The sequence below is a fragment of the Amblyomma americanum genome, chromosome 4 (assembly GCF_052857255.1).
Source record: "Amblyomma americanum isolate KBUSLIRL-KWMA chromosome 4, ASM5285725v1, whole genome shotgun sequence".
Classification (NCBI taxonomy): domain Eukaryota; kingdom Metazoa; phylum Arthropoda; class Arachnida; order Ixodida; family Ixodidae; genus Amblyomma; species Amblyomma americanum.
Window position 1 is genome coordinate 109,343,069 of NC_135500.1, and position 20,759 is coordinate 109,363,827.

The following is a 20,759-nucleotide window of genomic DNA, read 5'->3' on the forward strand; positions in this document are numbered from 1 at the left end:
CAAGGCAAAAGTCTGAATTTTTGGTTAAGAGAACAAAGGGTGCAATCGCGAACAATTGGTGGAATTCTGAGTGCACGCGTGCATATAGACGACGGAAAGCAGCTTGGAAGAAACTTCTCATCAATCAATGCCCAAAAAATTGGCTGGATTATAAGTATGTTGCAGCAACATTTAAGCGCACTGTCGCCCGTGCAAAGGAGGAGTATAATACAAATCTATATGATTTTCTTTCCCAATCGGGAAGTAAACGAGCCTTGTTTAATTTCATGAGGCGCAACAAGGTGATTCCTCCGACTGCCAACATTGAATCCCTCGTTCAGTCCCCTGCTGACATCGCAAAGGCCTTAGAAGATATTGCGTGTGGCCTAGAGCTTCGCTTTACATCTGCTTTACCTTCTCCTACTATATTCACATGCACCTCAAGTGATTTCACTGAGGTCTCTATGCCTGAGCTGTCGCAAATTGTTCTGCGCTTATCCCCAGCGGCTCCTGGCCCCGATAAGGTCACTTCATCTATGATCAAAATTTTGTTCAATGAATCTCCTGCAGACCTGTTGGCTCTAATTAACCATTCCAATAAAGGTCCTTGGATACCGCATGAGTGGCGTCTTGCTGAAATAGTTCCATTGCTTAAAAAGCAAGGGGAGGGCTTAACTTTAGACAATATACGCCCTATTTCGTTAACATCGAACCTAGTGAAATTGGTGGAAAGGGTCCTTCTCGGCCGTGTCATGTCATTCATTTCAGAAAATGCTGTATTGAATCCATGTCAAATTGGTTTCAGGCCGGGTTGTTCAATTTGGTGTGCTCCTACTGACCTTGAGAGTCGTATTCAATTAGCTCGCAATAGAAAACAGTTTGCTGCGCTTGTCACCTTGGATGTCAGTAAAGCATACGACAGCGTGGAGCACTCGACTCTATTACTAAGATTACAGGAACTCAACTTCCCAAGCTATTTTGTAGCCTGGATATCTGTTTTTTTAGAAAATAGAGAATTTTACTGCTGCCAAAATGGTATTTCCTCAAGGAGATTTCCACAGACAAGAGGTGTTCCGCAAGGATCAGTTCTCTCACCTGTTCTTTTTAACATTTTTCTAAGCTCAATTCCATGCATTCAACATGTGAAAACTTATGTGTACGCCGACGATATTGCATTTTTTGCATCAGCAGGTGACATTCACACTCTTTATCGAACCCTGCAAAATTACCTCAATGTTCTTGACAACTGGCTAGGAAGAATTCATCTGTCCCTTAATGTGAAGAAATGCGCATTGTTAGTATTTCCAGTTTCTGTTCCTGTAAATATATGCCTGGTCTATAGAAATAACATAATACCTCAAGTTCAGACGGTGAAGTATCTCGGTGTAATATACGACTCTACTCTCTCCTGGCGGCCACACATTGAGCAAGTTTCTGCAAAAGGAGTTCGGGCCATTGGCATCCTGCGCAGGCTTTGTAGTGCTAGGTCAGGCATGAGAACGCATACGCTTCTGATGATTTATAAAATGTACGTCCGCCCAATTTTGGAGTTCGGGTGTGTTTTATTCTCAGGAGCTCCTGCCTATAAACTTCGCCCTCTCGTGCTTTTGGAGCGTGAGGCGTTGCGCCTTTTTCTGGGGCTTCCAAAATATGTCGCCAATGCTGTTCTGCACCTTGAGGCGCGAATGCCTTCGTTATCAGCTAGGTTTCGCCTTTTAACAGCTCAAACATTTTTAAAATTGTGCGACTCCCCTCTTCACGCTTCCAGTATAATATTTCTTAGTCAACCTTCCGCCTTTTTTAGTGCTGCCTGGTCTCGATTTCATACCCCGCAGATATGTTACGTGCAGTCCCTCCTTGATCGTATAAATATTCATTTCACTGATGTCCGCCAAATATATAACAACTCCTCATCTGTCCAGATTGAATTCGGTGACATTTTCCCATCGAATGCAAAGCAGCAGCCCTTCCCGCTTCTTCAGGGTCTATTGCAGGACCACCTAAGGTCCTTTCCCTCTCATGTTCTTATTGCTACCGATGCCTCGCAGGATCGCGAAAAGGCAGGTGTGGGAATTTTTCACCTTCACTGGATTGGTCTTTTTCTCTCCGTCTTCCTGACTTCACCCCAATTTTTCTGGCTGAATTAGTAGCAGTAATGTTAGCCTTACGAAAATTAGAATCTACCGTTTCCCAGGTCGTGATTATGACAGACTCTCTGTCCATTTGCTCTTCCTTATCCTCGCCCACTGACTCTCGGCCATTACGCCTCTTTAAGTTCCTGATTCCGCTGCATCTAAATTCGGTAAGGTTGCTTTGGGTACCAGGTCACATGGGCTTTCACTTAAATGAGGTTGCAGATTCCTTAGCAAGAGCCTCTCTCAGCGGCCCAATTGTTGCTGTCCTACCATCGTGTGCATATACAGCTGCGGTGAGGTTTTTGCAGCTACACAATATTTCAGGAATTTGCTGCCTCGGCTCTTACATCGTCTCCCGAATATCAGCATCTTCTGCATCCTTGGAGTAGCAAAGACTGGCGCTCACGCAGACTAGAGGTCTCTTTCACGCGCTTGCGTTGCCGGGTTGCCCTTCTAAATTTCTACCTTCACAGATCTGGCCTGGCAGCTTCCCCACTGTGCCCTTTTTGTGCCGAAACTGAGACAATAGATCACTTCCTGCTGTTCTGCCGCCGCTTTTCTCATTTGAGGAAGCGTCTTTTGCAAGTTACATTTCATCAACTGGGCTTGCCTGTGTCTTCCGCGGTTGTTCTTTCCATTGGCGCTTCTTTGCTTGGACGAAGCGACAGGAGTGTGCGCTCTGCTGTCCAAAATTTTCTTCAAGAAACGCAGCGACTCCCATTCTAATTTCTTTTTCCCGATCTCAGTCAGTAAGACATTGCAACATTACAGGCATTGTGTACTATTATGCACATTAAGCAATTGTCCCGTGTTCGATCTCCAAGTTAACTGGACCGCTTTCCTTCCCTCTTCCAATCTATAAGACTACATACTATTTCCACTGCTTTTTCCGTCAAAAATTTCCTGTATCCAGTAATTAACCGCCTGTGTCTTGGCCACTCCCCCGTAGTGGGTATGTGCCAGCAACGTATGAGGCCTTCCTTCCTTCCTTCCTTGTTCTCTGCTGGTAGCAGCCGGAACCACATGGATACTGACCCGTCCGCGCAGCCTGACGCGGAGAGCGTGACTATGGCCAAAAATGCGTGGGGCTCCGTTACCGGTGCTAAGCAGCCCAATGTCGGAGGCCGACCTGGGAGGCGATACAGGAAGTGAGTGTTCCGCCCGCACCCCTTGTTATGATGAATTTTTTAGCCTTCTGCTGATGGACCTAGTCAATTTCAACCCCTTCAACTTGCCGCATATTTTCATAGGTATGAGCGTGTAGTTTCTTGCGTACCGTTTAAGTTTAAGCTTAAGTTTAAGCTTGAGGGCGACCATCAGTCTCTCATTGAGACTGTTACTTCACGCTTCCAGAAAAATGTCATTATTGCTGTTTATACACTCAGAAAGAAGAGGGAGAAGTCTCCAAAGGTAAAAAAGTGGCGCCGGCGTAGCTCTTCGGACTCGGAAAACTTGGCGTGCTCGATCATCACTGATTCCGCTACACTTGCACGTGACCCAACACAGTCGAGAAGGCCCGAAGAAAGTCCAACTCAGAAAGCCCCCGCTGTCTCCTGGTGCAGCGTCATGCCGCTGCCTCCTACCCTCGAGAGCACGTCAGCATCCACCCCTCAGAGCCCGACAAGCCCAGCAGTGCGCTCAGTCCATGATAATGAAAGGGACGGCTGTTTCTGCGATGCACCGGAGACGAGCACTGCGGAGGCAGTCGAGACTGCCACGCCTACGCCACTGGTGTCCGAAGCCATGACGGTCTCCTCCGCAGGAGACAGAAGATCCGGGGAGAACGTCTACTCGAGCCCCACACAAAAGCGGAGCCAAAGTCGCGGTGGCTTGACCAACGTTACCGTCGGTGCCGACCCCTCGTCAACGCTTTCACCCGACCCTGAAGTGCTGGCTATACCGGGCGCCCTTGCCAATGGCACCGCAATTATGAAGTCACGCTCTACATGGCTTAGAGCTACCAGCATCGCGATTACCCACGAACCATCGACAGCCGAAACGAACATCGTGCCCCTTGCCTTGTACAGGATAGGGCTGCTGGCTTGTGCCTTGCTTTCTCTGCCCATGCTCACGTTCCACTGGATGGCGATGCCGCTGCTTGCACTGTCGGTGGGCCACTGGTGCCGCAAGTCCGAGGAAGTGGGGAACGTGAGCGAGGCGCAGTGGAAGAGGACATTCATCCCGCTTGGCAACGACGGCCGCTACAGCAAGTGCACCGTCTGCAGCGTGGGTTCTGTGACGACAACAGAGCAACGGCGTCGGCGCTGCCGGCCGCCCAATATCTGCGGCAACTGCGGTGACGACCCCGCGGCAAGAGGTACCGTACAGCAGCTGGAAGTACGACTTTTCGCCAGGAGTGAAGACACTGACCAACGAGTGGAACCTCGTGTGCGAGCGCCGCGGGCTTTTATTTCTCGCAGTCATGTACAATAACATCGGATGTCAGGTGGCGATGCCGCTCGTAGGACAGATGGCCGACCGGCTGGGTCGCTGGCAAGAGTTATAGATGCAACTCTCAATATGTGATCAGAATTACTTGATGCCCCAACAGATTTATATGTGTGCAGACCTGTTTGCCCCGGCGCTGAAAGCAAGGCGATGGCCACTACAGCTTTGCACCGCTTGACGCGCAAGTTTAAGGCGTGTAAAACTCTCTGCGGGTCCGACCGAGTGCCATGCAAGCAGCGACGGAGAACTTAAATTCGCTACGGAACATGTTTTGAATTGGGTGCAACGCTTGATGAAAGTTCATATGCAGTGCTGGGCATGCTGCTATGTCCGGCGGGTAAGCATGTTATGACTTGATGTCGAATCCCTAACAGGCAGTAATGATGTACTCATATGGCCTAATGAAATAATGGTCTGCTCGGAGAATTGAATCGGAAAATCATGTGATAAGCAATCGCGTATTTGTCTTTCGGTGTGTGAGTGGCCGATAAAATGTCGTGTTCTGCTTCGTCAGTGCGGATGAACTCCAGCGCACATTGACTAGGTGGGACGCTCTGCTGCTCGTGCTGCCCTGTGTCTTACTTGTGGCCACTGTGGAGGCACTGGTCACCGACACGGCAACAGGTTTTGTGCAGCTACTGCTCAGATGAACGGCTTACACTAATGAGGCATTGTTAAACAATAAATCTGAATCAATACCAACTCGCACAGATCGCAGCCTTAATTAGCGTATGCCAGGAAGTGGAAGGTGCGCGTTATCTAACTACACGTAAACTGACATGCGAAAGGAGGCTAGGATGCGTCAATACGTCAAGATACGTGATATATGAAAATATGTGAATCAAATGATTTCTCCACAGCCTAAAAACTAATGCGCTGCAGCTATAGAAGTGTGAGAAAATCAGAGCAGCTATTCTGCAAGGTGTTAAAAGTATATTTTCATGTGACCCGAAGAGCAACGGCGCCCAGCTAAGAAAAATAATCCTTTGTCTATGCAAACGAACAGAAAAGCAGTCCTCAAGCATAGTCTTTAACTCTAATATAGTTTTGGGTGTTCTGAGTGATTGCCATGCTCTTGCGTTTCTAAGGTGAGAAAACTGTTGGGACTTCATCCCGAGCTCCTCATTAGGGCACTTGATTGCATCATATTGTTCAATAAGTACTCGCTGCCGTCACTTTCTGAACAAAGACCTAAACTGCCTATTCTTCACACCAAGAAAAACAAATTAACTCACGTTTGCAAATCGGGGATCAAGGAGCCCGATATGTAATGCGATGCGTGGTGTACTTCCGAGACCGAATATGCTCTGACTGGGGGTGTTGTTTCAGGGAACTGCTTTTCGATTCAGTCCTGGCCAACCTTGCACTGGTGTGCACGTACAGCCTCGAGCTCTACCCGACCGCAATGAGAGCTACTGGTCTGGGCACTGTCTATATCGTCGGTGGCGTATGCGTTGCAGCCACGCCCTTGCTCGAGATCCGCCTGCAGCAGCCTCTGCTCGAGCTTTGTTCGGTGCTGCTGACGGTGACATCGCTCACTCTTGTCGCCCTTCTGCCAGAGACCAAGGACACTCCACTGGCGGAGACCTTGTGTGATGTGGAAAGGGTGGTCTGGCGACCTAGCAACACTGACGCGGATGAAATGTTTGTTGACGTTGATGTGAGAGCTGTTCATGCAGGTGCAGAGCTAATTCGAATTTTAACATACGGTATTCAAACACTTGATATGTAGCGAGTCGTCTTGGCTTTTACATTGCCTCTAGAGTGACACATTTGGAAGAATCGCTGAGAGCACTGACAGGCGATAGCTTTAAAAAAACACATCAACGGCTCGTATACAAACTAAATGTAGAGCATTCCTGTTAGTACACTGGTTCTAAAATTTTACTGCTGTGAAATAATCAGGTTCAGAGGAAAATGCCGTACGCGGGGAACCAGTACCTGCAAGGGCTATGAGTTACGGTGCGATAATAAAAAAAATTATCGTAGGCGCGAGAATAGCACTAACAGAATACACGTCGGTGCACCGTTTTTTACGCGTTATTGGTCGAGAGCACTATGCTCTGTTATGAAATATCACGAGCAGCTTTAAACAATGTTGGAATCATTGTCATGTTCTGGTTGGCTTCAGCGCCGGTCTAACGGTTCCGTATTGAAGCTAGTATGAAAGCCGGCTTCGGCACATGCCTCAAAAACCGTGGCACAGTCATGAAAACCTTCATTAGCTGCGTTAGATAAGCTCCTAATTGCTATGAGAAGTGGAATGTTGGTGCCGGAACGGAGGCGTTTGCAGTCTCGCAAGCGTTTGCTTCCTCTACGTGGCATAGAAAAAAAATTTCTAGCAGACTCACAATTCAATTCTTAAGGCGCGTGTTTTTTTCTGGGGGGGGGGGGGGGGGGGGTGGAGGGGGCAATAGGGAGCTTAGTGTCAAAGGTGCCTGGTTCACCAATAATTTCGCCAGGAATGCCGTAGGAAACGTATGCTGATATTTTTTCATTCAATAAATACACCTGTTATGCGTACTCTGAAGTTCGAAACCTGAATTTGCGAGCCCGATAGCGATTGTACGCCTGCAAAATTCGGGTCCAGAAATGATACAGCCCTCTTTAACATATTGCAAAGCGGCAGTTTCATTGCGCGCGTAGCGGCTGAGTACTGTCTTGGGCAAAATTAAGAGACACTATATTCCAAGTTCCGTCCTCTGCTACCCTCCGAAGGGGCTTCACCTGACAGAGCACTACTGATGTCGGGATTGGTGCAATGGGTCCTTGTTGTCACCATAAGCTTTCTGTCAAGAGGCGCCCTCACACGGAATGGTAAAGGTTGAAACTTGATGGGGATTCTCTTACTGAGACGCCTTACAGTGGCAACAAATAAGAGCAATTGATTCTCGATGCGAAGGTGTCGTCGCTTTTCATCTAATGCCCGATTGAAGAGAGCGTGAACCAAAACAAACAAAAGCGCTTCTACAGCGCTGTTTTTGCAGTCATGTGATGGGAAGCAGTGATAACACGAAAGTTTACCATCGCACGTCGCTTCAGCTTGTTTTACGGAATGTAAATGCGAAATTACGTAACAATGCTATATTTATTGGTGTCATCGCTACACCAATGTTCAAGTCTGCCAGCATGAGGCAGGATCATGCCCAATCAGTTATGTCAATTACATTGTAAACATTAATACAAAGCCAGAATATATAATATACGCGGATGACACAACATTTCATTTCAAAACAATGATCACAGCCAGCTTGCAAATAACATAAATCAATCATTGGATAATTTAAGCGCTTGGAGCAAATTTAATTCACTGCCGATAAGTGTAACCAAAACAAAAGCCATGCTTTTTTCCACAAGGCAGTCTCCGATGCCTATCATGCCCTCAAATGATAATCTAATTTTTGACCACGCTCCTATTGAAGTCGTTGATGAAATGAAAACACTTGATGTTTATTTCAAGAAAAATATGTCCTGGGATAGGAACATAAATGAAATAATTTCACGCCTGTCAAAAAGAGTGGGTATTTTAGCAAAACTACATTTCTTCCTACCGCCGAAAATTAAGCTACATATCTATAACTAGTTATGGTTGTCTCAACTAAACGGCTGTTTCCATTTGTGGGGTACAACTACACAAACAAATTTAAATCGAATATAAGCGGTACAAAAAAAGGCTATTCGCCATATAGCTAGAAAAGACTACTACACTCATACTGTGCGGCTTCTTGCGATTTTTAAAGTGATTTCAGTACACTATCTCTACTCGTATAACTTAGCAGTTCGCTACAAACAGCACGTAACTACCTCTGAGTGTACAATACTTTCGATCGCCAATTTAACAACACTTACATGAACATATCCTTAGCGTTCTGCTCAAAACTGGACTGTACATTTCGTACGAACGACGTTTGGTAAGCAAGTGCTTGCACATACTCTGCCCAATCTGCTAAACTATTTTCGCCAAAATAAAGTTATTATTGAAAAAGTTAATAAGAAAACAATACATTCATTCTTTCTCTCGCAAATGTAATTTTTCTGATTTCCTGCAGTGTGTCCCTCCTGTATTTTCGATTTTTTTGTGGGTTTGTTGCTATGTATAATTGCTGTTATTCGCTAATCATGTTTATCATTCATATTGTGCCTTTACATTTAAAATAGACTGAACTATGCGTACAAAGAGCTACAATGTCTGTAAATGTACCGGGATGTACTGCCTAAATTGTAAGTGCACCAAATGTTTCTACCGACACCTCGCTGTTTTGCCATGTAATGGGGCCCGAGCGCCGTCAAGTGAATTAACGTTCACTTTTTGTCTCGGGTTCCTCATTTCTTACTGAAATGGAAATAAACTTCAAACTTCAAATTTCAAAACATACCTTTGTTAGTTGTCCGTCTGAGTCCAGTGTGTGTACACCTGCCTTGAAAAAGTGAAGTTATTTGACTGATACCTCAATTGCATCTGTTGGGGTGTTACATGAGGGGTGGGTCGTTACAGCGTGACGGTGATTTTTTCAATCAATGCCTTGTAGTGTCCTATATTAGTAAGATGAGCTGCGTTGGCAGGAAGGCGATTGCAGTCTTTGGTTGCCTGTTGAGAGAAAGCGTCAAGATGTTGCGCGGTATGTTCATATGGTGTGAAAGCTGCTTTATCATGAATAAGGTGGTCAGCAACGCGGCGAACAGATATTGCAACGAAACTGCGCGAAAACACGGTGCTACAGAAAGGAAGAACACAGGCACAGGACTGACTTACAACTCTTACTTTTATATATGTAAGAACAGGTATATCAGTAACAGGTTACATTAGGTATGATAACGCAATTTTTAAGAGATGTGTAATGAAGTTTATGAAAAAGACAGTCTGGCTATTTTATGTCATTAGACGAGGGATGGAAGATTATGTTCTGGCTTGAGTTTGGTCACGATCGAATAAAAGTGCAGAATGAATGAATCTTCTGGAACCATTCTGAGTGGATTGAAGAACTAGAGACAGATCTGAGAGGTCAGGGTCCTAAACTGCTCATGCGTTTCCTCTTTGTTGCAAACCAGCGTTAAAAAGGTCAGAAATACCACCCTGGGAAGTCCTAGTCGCAGGTTACATCGTAAAAAACAAAGCATGTGGTTGGCGACATTATTAATATTCGAAATGTCGGGTGACCAACAAAGGAAATAGAAATGGTGACACGAAAATATTTATGAGAGTTCACTGCCACGATCTGACATTGAGATACATAAGAATGGACGAGGGAAATATTTCACTTGAGTACAATGTAAATAATGACGTTAAACTAACGATAACAGGCGTGAGCTATTTGTTGCACAATGATGCATGCAGTGTAATTAGCTCAGGTTGTAATATGAAGGTATCGTTGCGGGTATTGATAAATAAACAGAATACGCAGTCATCAGTAAATAATCAGGTGTTAATCGGGTAGTTGAATATTCAAATGGACGGCCGCTGTGTCGACGCAATTTTGTTGCTTTGAATCCACAGTGTAATTATCGATGTTTATTAGGGCACTGTGTAATTCCCACAACCACAATTAGGCTGTATGTGTCTATTCAAGGTTGCATGAAATGACGGTTATAATATCAAATTTCTTCTCTAATGTTGCCTTGCATTTACTTTCGACAGCACTTGTAGAATTTTAAACTTCAAGCAACCGCAAGTCGCATTATTAAACGCCTATCGTAGTAGTAGTACGGAAGGCAAGTTCGAGCATCGGTAGGCCTCTAGAGTGGAAGGCACTGAGCCAAACTGAGTTCTCGAGAGCAATCCACTCAGATGACGTCGTAGTGCTGCGCCATCCGTCGTGTAAGTTGTATACACATGCAACATGCTCACCGGCTTACACCTTCTTCCTTTTGCCAGACTACGACGGATGCCCCAGCCCGAGGGCCCTCCATTCTGACCGACTAAGCGTGCACCGGTACAAGCACATGCCACGGGCCACCGCAGCCACCAGTGTGCAGCTGTTCGCCGAATGATGTACCCTGACGTCCCGAACTCCACGATGCGAACTTTTTTCAGTCATACATAGTTTGTGTTGTGAGTGCTTCCGAAGGTGTTCCCTTGGAAAATGCTAGAGATGTTACCGGCTGCTGTGAGGCACGCAGCCTAGGCTCCTCTGTCGCATATCGTGAGTGCAGGACCCGAACGCCATAGCATACTTCGGGGCTTGGAATGCAGTTATGGAGCAGGACTTTGCAGTATTTTTCTGTCAGCTGTTTTCTGTCACTTGCATTTTCAAGCCGGCTTGCTTCGATGAGTGCGGACTGTTTCTGACAAGCACTTCTTAGACATGCTTGAAAACTAAACATTTTCACAGATTTGCTGCACAGATTTCTTTCTGTAGCTTGATCTTCGATTATCGCGATGGCTGTCGCCACTTTTGTTCAAATGTGCGAGAAGAAACTCCCGAGTGACGAGGTGAGGAATATTGCAGGCTGAAAAAAAATTCGTCTCGGTATGCGGAACCTGGAGAGTTAGCTGAGCGGATGTGCGCTTTGCTGCATACGGGATCGAATACGCCGAATCCCCTGCAAAGATATCGCTCATATTATCGAAGGTACATACCGACGGAAGCGTGCATCCCCAGGGCAGCCGGGCGGTGCAGCACACGTTTAAATTTAGAGTTAGAGTGTGGGCAGTCACAAGAATACTGAACGTCTGCCCTGGCTTGCGTGCGTTCTTTGTGCGAGAGCTGTTTTTGGCAAATCGCACATTATATATTATATTGTATAACCCACGTCTTTCGAGTCACCGGGCAGCATAACCACGGAGCAACCGCGGCGGCTCAGCACACATTTGGAAAATGCTTTGTCGGGTGGCCACGTATCTACTTTACTATGCCATTAGTTTGAATCTGTGTAATAGAACCGTACATGTTGTCTAACACGTATTGGAATATCTTTGGCGTGTTGGTTCTTCGTCACACAGGAAGCATAGCGCAGTAACTATTTAGGACGTGGCGCTTGTCCTGTCCTCACTTCGTCCTCTGTAGTTACTGCGTTATGCTTTCTGTGTGATAACTTGGAATTATAGCAAACTCTCAAAGAAAGTAATCTGAACGCGAAGGGACCTATAACAAATGGCATGTGGCACGGATACAAGAAAAATTGATAATAAAGCAAAGTAGAAGCAAAGCCTAAATGGCATCTTTAAGGACGCAAAAATTATATTTAGAAACATAAGGAAATGAAAGATTTCCTCGGGATACACGAATGAAGTACTGGAGTTCTCTGTGCTTCGCACTGCGAACGCCTCTTTGCTTGACGCGTTTAGCTATATGCATTCGGTTACAATGCAAAACTGATCATGCCGGAACGACCTGGAGACCACAAGGCTGATGGAGACCATAAAGCGCATGAACTGAGCAGCACAAGGAGGCACTGTAATGAACAAGTAGGAAATAGATACCTTCCCGGTGGTTGTCAAAACAGTATGAATGATAGTTTTGGAGCCCAGCAATCCGACACACTCCCTCAGTTGCTGCTGAAATATTTCGCCCCCCCCTTCCTTTTCATGAGGACCATTTTGCTTGTAGGGAACAGCTCGGCTTATGGGAATGGTACCACTTGCACAAGGCTTCACCAGTGTGACGCGCGTATTAAATGCGCGGTGGAGCTTTCATCAGGTTAGAATAAGACAAAAACCTTCAGGACAGTGACAAGTACACACAGATATTTAGACGTTATTCGTTGGGGTTGTTATGCAGAGGCACTGTCAGCAGTAGGATGCTCGTGGCTGGAATAGAAGAGCGGCAATTTCAAACTGACAAAAGCGCCTGTCTTCAAGAGAGCTGAACTCAGCTATGAAGATGGCGATTATTTCCTTCGACACAATTATGTGAGAATGAAAAAACCTGTAACACTTCCGTTACTTGATTAGTTGAAAAATTTTCACGGATAACTGCCAAGTAGGCAACATTGAACGTTAAGTTATTCTCTATTCTATATTTCCTGTCGTGACTAACATCACAAAGCGCTGATGTCCCTTATGATGCAAAACATTGGTCTACCGTTAATTACGGCTAGTGCATTTCAGTATAAAAGCAATGAAACAAAAGTCGTAATCACAGCAGACTTGTAGAGGGCGATGAAAATAGGTTAAATTTCTCATGTGCCATTGTAGGAGGGTAACCACAATAACAACAACGACATGCTCGTGAGCGCCGACGCGCGTTTCGCACAAGGTGGAGGCAGAAGAAAGAGCTCGACATTTGTGCCTATTTACTGAGGTAAAGAACAAAAAGAAGTCAGCCATACTACCTGTGTCTTGGCCACTCCCCCTTAGTGGGTATGTGCCATTTTTATTTGAGGCCATCACACCAAGTCAGCCACCCTCGCCTATGATCCGTTTTTGGTAAGTCTGTTTCTCCTGTTTGGATCTGCACCAAACTCTGGACAATGACCAATCGACCCATTGTGCCCTTGCTTCAAAGGCAACAAGGACAACAACAACCTGTGCTCCACGGGTCACAATCTGAACGACATGGAGACCGAGCCGGCCACGCAGCTTGACGTGGACAGCCCATCAGTGGAGGCCAGTCCGCGAGGCTACGTCACCAGTGTTGAGCAATCCACGCTGCATGGCCAACCAGGGCGGCGTTACCGAAAGTGAGTTCCCCATCCGCAGCTCTTGGAAATGACTTCCTGCGTTTGCTTCTAATGCAACTTTGTGAATTTTACAGCCTTGCACTTCGCACAAATTCTTGTAATTGTAAACGCTTAGCTTTTTGCCTACAGTTTTACTGAGTTTGCTGTGTTTTTATGGGCTCACGGCGCCCATGATTCCCACATCGAGGGAAGTTTACAGCGCTGCTACCTCGGATGACGCCGCAAGAACCGCTTTTTGTGAGAACACACTGACATCCTGTTATTGCCATTTTCTGCAGCTACCTATCTGACGCAGGAGCTACACGCTATCCACGAACTCAAAACAAATGCCGTGATTTTTTCGCGCACACTATAGTTGGCATGTGTTGCCATTCGTAATGGCGACATGAATCACTGGAGCCGAATGACAGGGTGTCAGAGAGTACGATTGTATGATTTTCTTCCCTGCAGAGTTTTTTTCTATACTTCCAAGGCACCTAGCATGAGGCATTACCTGAGGGATGGCCATGACAGGAAAATAACGATGATCTCGATTGCGTTCTTGAAATGATGAAGTTAATATGATACACGGGATCCACTGGTAGACCTCGTGTACCAGTATTCTAGTGCACATTTTTACTGAACTGCCCGAACGTCAAGGCATTTAATGGAAGACTACGTCACACAATCTCTGAGAAAAAAAACTGTGAGCAGCATCTCAGCCTTCAGTATGTCTGTATTGAAACGATTATAAAAATGTCATTACCACTGCTTCCACGCAGAAGGAAAAAGCAGAGATTTTCAAGAGCAAAAAAGCCGTTCCGGAACGCCTCTTCTGGCTCGAAAGATTTGGCGTGCTCGATCATCGATGCATCCGCTACACTTGCTCATGAGGCAACAAAGTCGAAAAGAACAGAGGAAAGTTTTTCTCTGGAAGACCCCGCCGTGTTTGGTTCAGCGTTATGACGTCGCCTTCCACCGTCGAGAGCCTGTACGCATTTGTGACCGCCTCTCAGAGCCCGCAAAGCCCTCTAGTGTGCCCGGTCCGTCCTAAGGACAGGGACAGCTCTATCTGCGACGTGTCGGAGACGCACCCGGCGGAGGCAGTCGAGACAGCCACGCATACGCCGCTGCTGTCCGAAGCCATGACGGTGTCCTTCGCGGGAGATAATAGCCTCGGCGAGCACCGATATCCAGGTTCCACACTAAAGCGGAGTCAAAGTCGCTGTGGCCTTGCCAACGCTACCTTAGGTGGCGACCCCTCATCGACGCCTACAGCCGACCCTGAAGCGCTGACCATGCCAAGCGCCCTAGCCTTTGGAAACGGAAGTCTGAAATCACGCCCTGCGCACCATAGAGCTTCGAGCATCGCAAATTGCCACGAACCATCGACAGCCGATGCCAACATCGTGTCCAGTGCCTTCAGGGTACGGCTGCTGTCTTGTGCCTTGCTTTCTCTGGCCGTGCTCACGTTCCACTGGCTGGCGATGCCGCTGTTTGCGCCGGCCGTGCTGCACTGGAGCCGGAAGTACGAGGAAGCAGTTAACGTTAGCGAGGCACATTGGAAGTGGAAATTCATCCAGCGGCGCGATGACGGCCGCAACAGGAAGTGCATCATCTACAGCGTAGGTTCCGTGATGTCAGCAGAGAGCAACGGCCACGCCTCCGGCCTTTCAAGGTCTGCGGCTACGGTAGTTATGGCCACGCTGCAAGATCTGCCGTGCAGCAGCTGGGACAACGACCTCTCGCCAGAGATGAAAACGCTAACCAGCGAGTGAAACACTCTGTGTGAGCGCCGCGGGCTTTTATTCGTCGCTATCATGTACAATAACCTCGGAGGCCTGGTGGCGATGCCGATCGTAAGACAGAAGGCCGACCGATCGCGCTGGTAAGAGTAATCGGATCAGCTCTAAAAAATATGTTGAGAATTTCTTGCGTCTACAGTAGGTCTGTGGGCCGCGACACCTCTGAACCGCATTTAAGTGGGGAAAGCCCATCAGAAGTAAATCTTGAGCAACGTTTTTTTAGTATATATGCTTTTTACAGCTGCCCTCATGTTTACTGCAGCTTGTGTTTGGTTGCGATGTAATACGTTCAAATATATCCTTCGTAAATAATTTTGATTTAGCTTTGGGATATCAGTTATTTTCTGTTGTGGCTCACGTCATGACATTGCGGGAAACGCAGGCCCCTCATTGTCATCAGCTACCTCGTGGCGATTTTGGCGGCCATTGCGGCCGTGTTCACATCGTCCTTTATCAGCTCCATCACTGCGCGCATGCTGGTCACGGGCTCGCTCAGCCCGCTGGCCCTCGTCATGGCGCTGGCCATGTTCGAGGAATGCAGCGGCGCCGCGCGCCTGGTCGTGGCCATGGCCGCCCTGTCTCCATGGCTGATAGCCAGAGTGATTTCGAACCTGCGCGCCTTCTGCCTCTCCGTGCTGTTCTGCGCGTTTGCACTGCTACTTATGGTGCTGATCTGCATGGATGAGTCACCTTGGCGGCTGCGGGTAGTTTTCGAAAGCGCCGGGACTGAAAGCAAGCCAATGACCACAATGAATTTGCACCGCTTCACGCGTAGGTTAAGAGTGTGTAGCCCCTCGTGCCCGGCCCATTGCCATGCAAGACACGATGCACGCCTCAACTTCGCCACGGAACAGGTTTGAAGTGCTTGGCCCGTTAAATGAATCTCCACGCAGTGACGCCCCTGCTTGTCAGGTGGCTAAGTGTATTATGACGTTACGCCGAATGCGATACCCGCTGAAGTGAAAACCAGTACTGTTGCTGAAACATAAACAATGAGAACTCTGTTTGGGAAATGCTCTTAGTGTCTACTTGAAGACTTTTGTTTAGGAATCTGGTGTTTTTTGGTACTATGATTAATGGATAACGTTCCGGGGCAGGAACCGTTTTTATTACCTTGCGAAGTTACACCTACGGAACGTTCATGAACAGTTCGAAGGCTTGAGAAGCGCGATTTCGGGAGATCTCCAACGCACTTCCGCATGTGATCGACTGTGCTGAAGAATCGCCGTAAACTATTTCGCCTTCAGATTTAGAAGTTCTTTTAGTGCTGCATTTCTCTCATTTCTTGATGTTGTTCTTTAAAGCTGGCTGGCCGTTGGGGCTTCTCGCTAGTTTAGTGTGTTCGTTTTCTGGAATGCTTTGTTCGATGTATATTAAAGGCCTAATGCTCTATCTTGTATAGTGTAAAAATTGTTGTTACCTCACATTTTATGACAGCGGTATCGTTTTCTGGTTGCGTGTTTCTGGCTATTGCTTTTGTTTGGCCACCTATTAGCACGTTATTTTTGGGGTTTTACTCTCTTCCTCTTATGTAATGCCCCAAAAAGGGCGTTTACGGGTCCTATAAATGATGACGATGATGATAATTGCGAACAAAGGAGGAACTTGCGTGGAAGAAAAATTAATACAACGCCTAATTCGCACAGATTTCGCCGTGCTCCTTCCCCTTTTCGCTGTGGGTTGCATGACACGTTGTCAAGCCGTGCACACGAATTTCATTTAGCTGCGCTAAACGCTTAAGTGGCCACAAGTCGGTTAGTCTTGGCACGCAGGAAGTATTTACTCCCAAGAGCTGTTGGTACCACAAGAAGGTAAGGTCCGATACTAGAGCCTGAGTTCTTCTTAAGGACGGTGCTTTCAGAAATAAAGAAGTGATGCCTCGAAAGCAGCACTAAAGAATGTACACGCATCGGCAATACAAGTAATCAAAAAGGCGTAGTAGCTCAAGGTAGGCTTGCCGTTGAGTTTCTAAATCGGAGGCGCGGAAGGACCCAAGAGACCAGTATACAATGGAGTCCGTTTCGAAGTAGATGGGTGCTTGTGATAGTTGCCGGAGTCTCTGTACTTATACTGCAAATTGTACGCTATGGTGAGGTCGAACTCCTGCAAGCGGAGCATACAACGTGCAAAGAATCTAGAGAGGTGTCGAAGATCGGCATGCCAGCATAAAGAGTAGTTGTAAGTGCTCACTTTAAAATGATAGCCGGACAGATGAGGCCAAAACTTGCTCGCTTCCCAGACAAAGCCACCCCCCCCCCCCGCCTTTTTCCGTGGTGGAATAATTCGTATAATCACGCGAAAGAGCGCGGATGGTGTATGCTATCACTGTTTGGAGGCCCTCTTGGTATTGTGCGAGCACAGCTACATACCCGATGTTGTTAGCCTCCGTATATATCCGTGGAGCTTGCTCATTGAAGCGGGCAAGAACGAGAGGTGTTTGAAACCGCAGGCGATGCTCAGCAAAAGCGGGTTCTTGTTGAAGACGAAATGAAAGGCTGATCCTCTCGTGTGAGACGAGCCAGCAGTTCGGCAAAGTAAAGAACACTTCCGATGAAGCAGACATAGTACGCGCATAGCACTGGCAAGTGTCGCATAGCTTTCTTGTCATGAGGAATGGGCAAGCTGTGCTCAGCATCAGTTTTTATAGGGTCGAGTCGGACATCAGCGCTGCTAACGACATAATCGAGGAGCATCAGTTCATGGTAAGCGAAGCATTTTTGTGGCTGAAGTGCGAGGTCCGCCCGACAAATAGCTTTGAGCAGTGTGGCCAGGCACTGAAAGTGTTGCTCGAACGTTTCAGAGGGAACAATCCCGTCGTCAAGATAGACTACCCAAGTTTGCACCGTACACCACCAGTCAGGACAGTGCCCTCACGCTGGAAAATACGCTGGGAAATCACTGGGGACAAATGCGGAAATAATAGTACCGCTTTAAATTCATAAAAAAACTATCTGAGGTGCCAAACGCAGTCTTCTTGCGATCCGTGTCACCTACCTGCCAATATCCTCTTTTCAAACCGATGGGTGAAAAATACTTGCCAGCAGCAGTCAATTGAGAGAGCCGTCATATCGTACCAAGGGGTAAACGCCTTCATTCATAACCATCTCTAACTTTTTGTAGTCTACACAAGCCGCAGTGAACTCCTCACAAGAGCGACCGGTGAAGTCCGGTGGTTGTTGGAAGACTGAATTATACCGCAATATCTGTAACTTGACTTTTATGCAGCGCTTGCTTTTTAGCCAAAACATGATATTGCTACAGCCGGTCGGCTGCGCGTCGTCGCACGTGGTGATGCAATGTCTAGTGATGGGAATCTGACGCACTTTCGACAAAGAGGCAAAGCATTCTTCGAACTTAAGCAGAAAATCGGGTAGTCTCCCCTTGTTGTGTCCTGGGAGCTCAGGACAAATTTCACTACTGTCGAGAGACGTAACTGCATTGGCCGACGTCTCCAAGGAGAAACAATCAGATACATGTGCTACTTGCGCATCGAATGAAATGGACATGCCGCGAGAAAGGTGCCGTAATTTCTTACTAAACTTCGGAAAGTTGTGCCACAGACGCAACATTCACAAAAGCGCTGGTTCACGACGTTAAAATGAGGCTGTCAGTGCACACACGGGCAGCTTATTTAGTCAAAAACATCCTCTTCCCCTTTACCAGTGCAGAGTAGGAGGCCAGGTATCCATTTTTTCCGGCCGACGCCTTTCCTGTCCTATCATTAAACTTATTTCTCGATCTCTTTACAGTGGTGTAGGCCAAAAAGTATCGTACAAACGCCGAATATCCTTTCCGAGGATATATTTGGTGAAAAAAATGGCAGAACTGAGAAACGAACACATCCTCCGATATGTTCCAGTCCACAGGAACGACTGGATACTTGGTGGCTGTATCACGAGAGCTTAGATGAAAGTTTTGAAGCCCATCTTTATAACACACTTCCTTAGTGATTGCTGTAATATATGCCCTAACCCCTCCCCCTTCCCCCCTCTTTGAAAGGAAGCAATTTTGTGCCCAGCTGCACAATATAAAAGGTTTCGCAAGGATGAATCGCGTGCTGAACGACTCCGTGATTATTTGAACTGATCCGATGGGCATCGAAGCCATCAGGTCAGTGCGAAGTGCATCCAGCTCTTACGAGAATATTAGCTAGGGCAGTTAGGCCATGGAATCAGCAGGAGTGGAGAAGCCGGGGCTAGAATAGCGTGGAGGGGGGAAGGGGTTGTGGACTGAAAAATAATTTTTTTCGTTGCTAACAGCAGGAAGTAGCAATGGTCTTTTCTACGACAAATCTTGGGAATCTTAACTATAAGAGCTATAACATCGGAGAAGGAAAGGACGACGAAAATGGTTTGAATTTGCTTGCAGATTCTTGCGCGCTGACGCTTGTTCAGCACGCGCTAGAAGAAGTTCAACGTTCTAAGCCAGCCGTCATCAACAGTTCTCTGTGGGCGGCAGCTCTAACCACATGGAGAGAGAGGCGTCCGCGCAGCCTGACGTGGACAGCCCCCCAATGGCGGCCAGTGCACGGGACTCCGTCATCGGTGTTGAGCAATCCATGGTCCGAGGCCAACATGGAAGGCGTCATCGAAAGTGAGTTCCCCACTGAGGGCCCTTGTAATGATGACTTAGTCCGCTTACTGCCAGATACCTAGTAAATTTTCTTGGGTCGTATCTGTATGTAGCTTCTTGCTTACCGCTTCCGGAGTTTACTGTGGCTAGCTCAGTCTGACAGCAAACATCAGTTTCGCATCCAGGAAAGTTTCAATTACAGCTAGTTCTTACCACCCCACTAGAACCGCTTACTTTGAGAACAAAATGACATTCCGTAATGGCTGCTGTACCCAGTTACATATCCGACGCAGTCGCAAAACGATATTTACCAACTTAAAGATTATGGACTGCTTTATATGCACACAAATACTATAAGTGGTGCTATGGTTCCTTGCGTTTATGGGTATGTGAATCTCTGAAGCTGTGTTACACATTGTGAAGCAGTGTAATTCCGTATTTATTCTCCCTTAAAATTTTCGTGCACTTTTCTTTTGAACTTGTTGAAAGTAATCGCAAGAAACAGAATGGCACATCACACAACCCCTTTACAAAATATGAGCACCAGGTAGCCCTTAAGCGGTTATATTTAGGCACACTCGCCACTTAATTTCACATACAACATAAAAAACAATGCCATCAGAGATGTACAAGAATATGAGTACCTAGGTGTCACAATAACGTCACGGCTGAAATGGACGGAACACATGGATATGTATTCCTCTGCCCGCAAAAAGTTAGGACTTCTTAAGTTTCGGATGGGCGGTTGCCCTAGTGCCCTAAGACTGAAGGCATATAAATCCATTGTAAGGCCAACTCTTGAATATGCCTGTATTGTGTGGGATCCCTACACTACAGATGACACCCAAAAACTAGAGAAAATAAAATGTCTTGCGGCTCGCTTTATTTTCAACCGTTACCAGCGCCTAGACTCTCCTTCCTTCATGCTGAAACTTGCAGACTTAGAACCACTTGCAGATAGAAGAAAGAAAGCCCGTCTCAATTTCCTTCATTCATTATACTTTTCTCGACTTGGTATTCCACCCGTAAATCACATCGCTAGTGTTTCTAGACGAGCCTCGCGCCACAAGCATACCCTTAGCCTGGAACCTATTTTTGCACGCACAAATACGTACGTTTTCTTTTTTTTTCCAAAGAACAGTTTCTGAATGGAAGGCCCTAACGCAAAACTCTCCGTTGCTTTCTAATCATTCTTGATATCTTCACTGCTGCATTCGTAGCT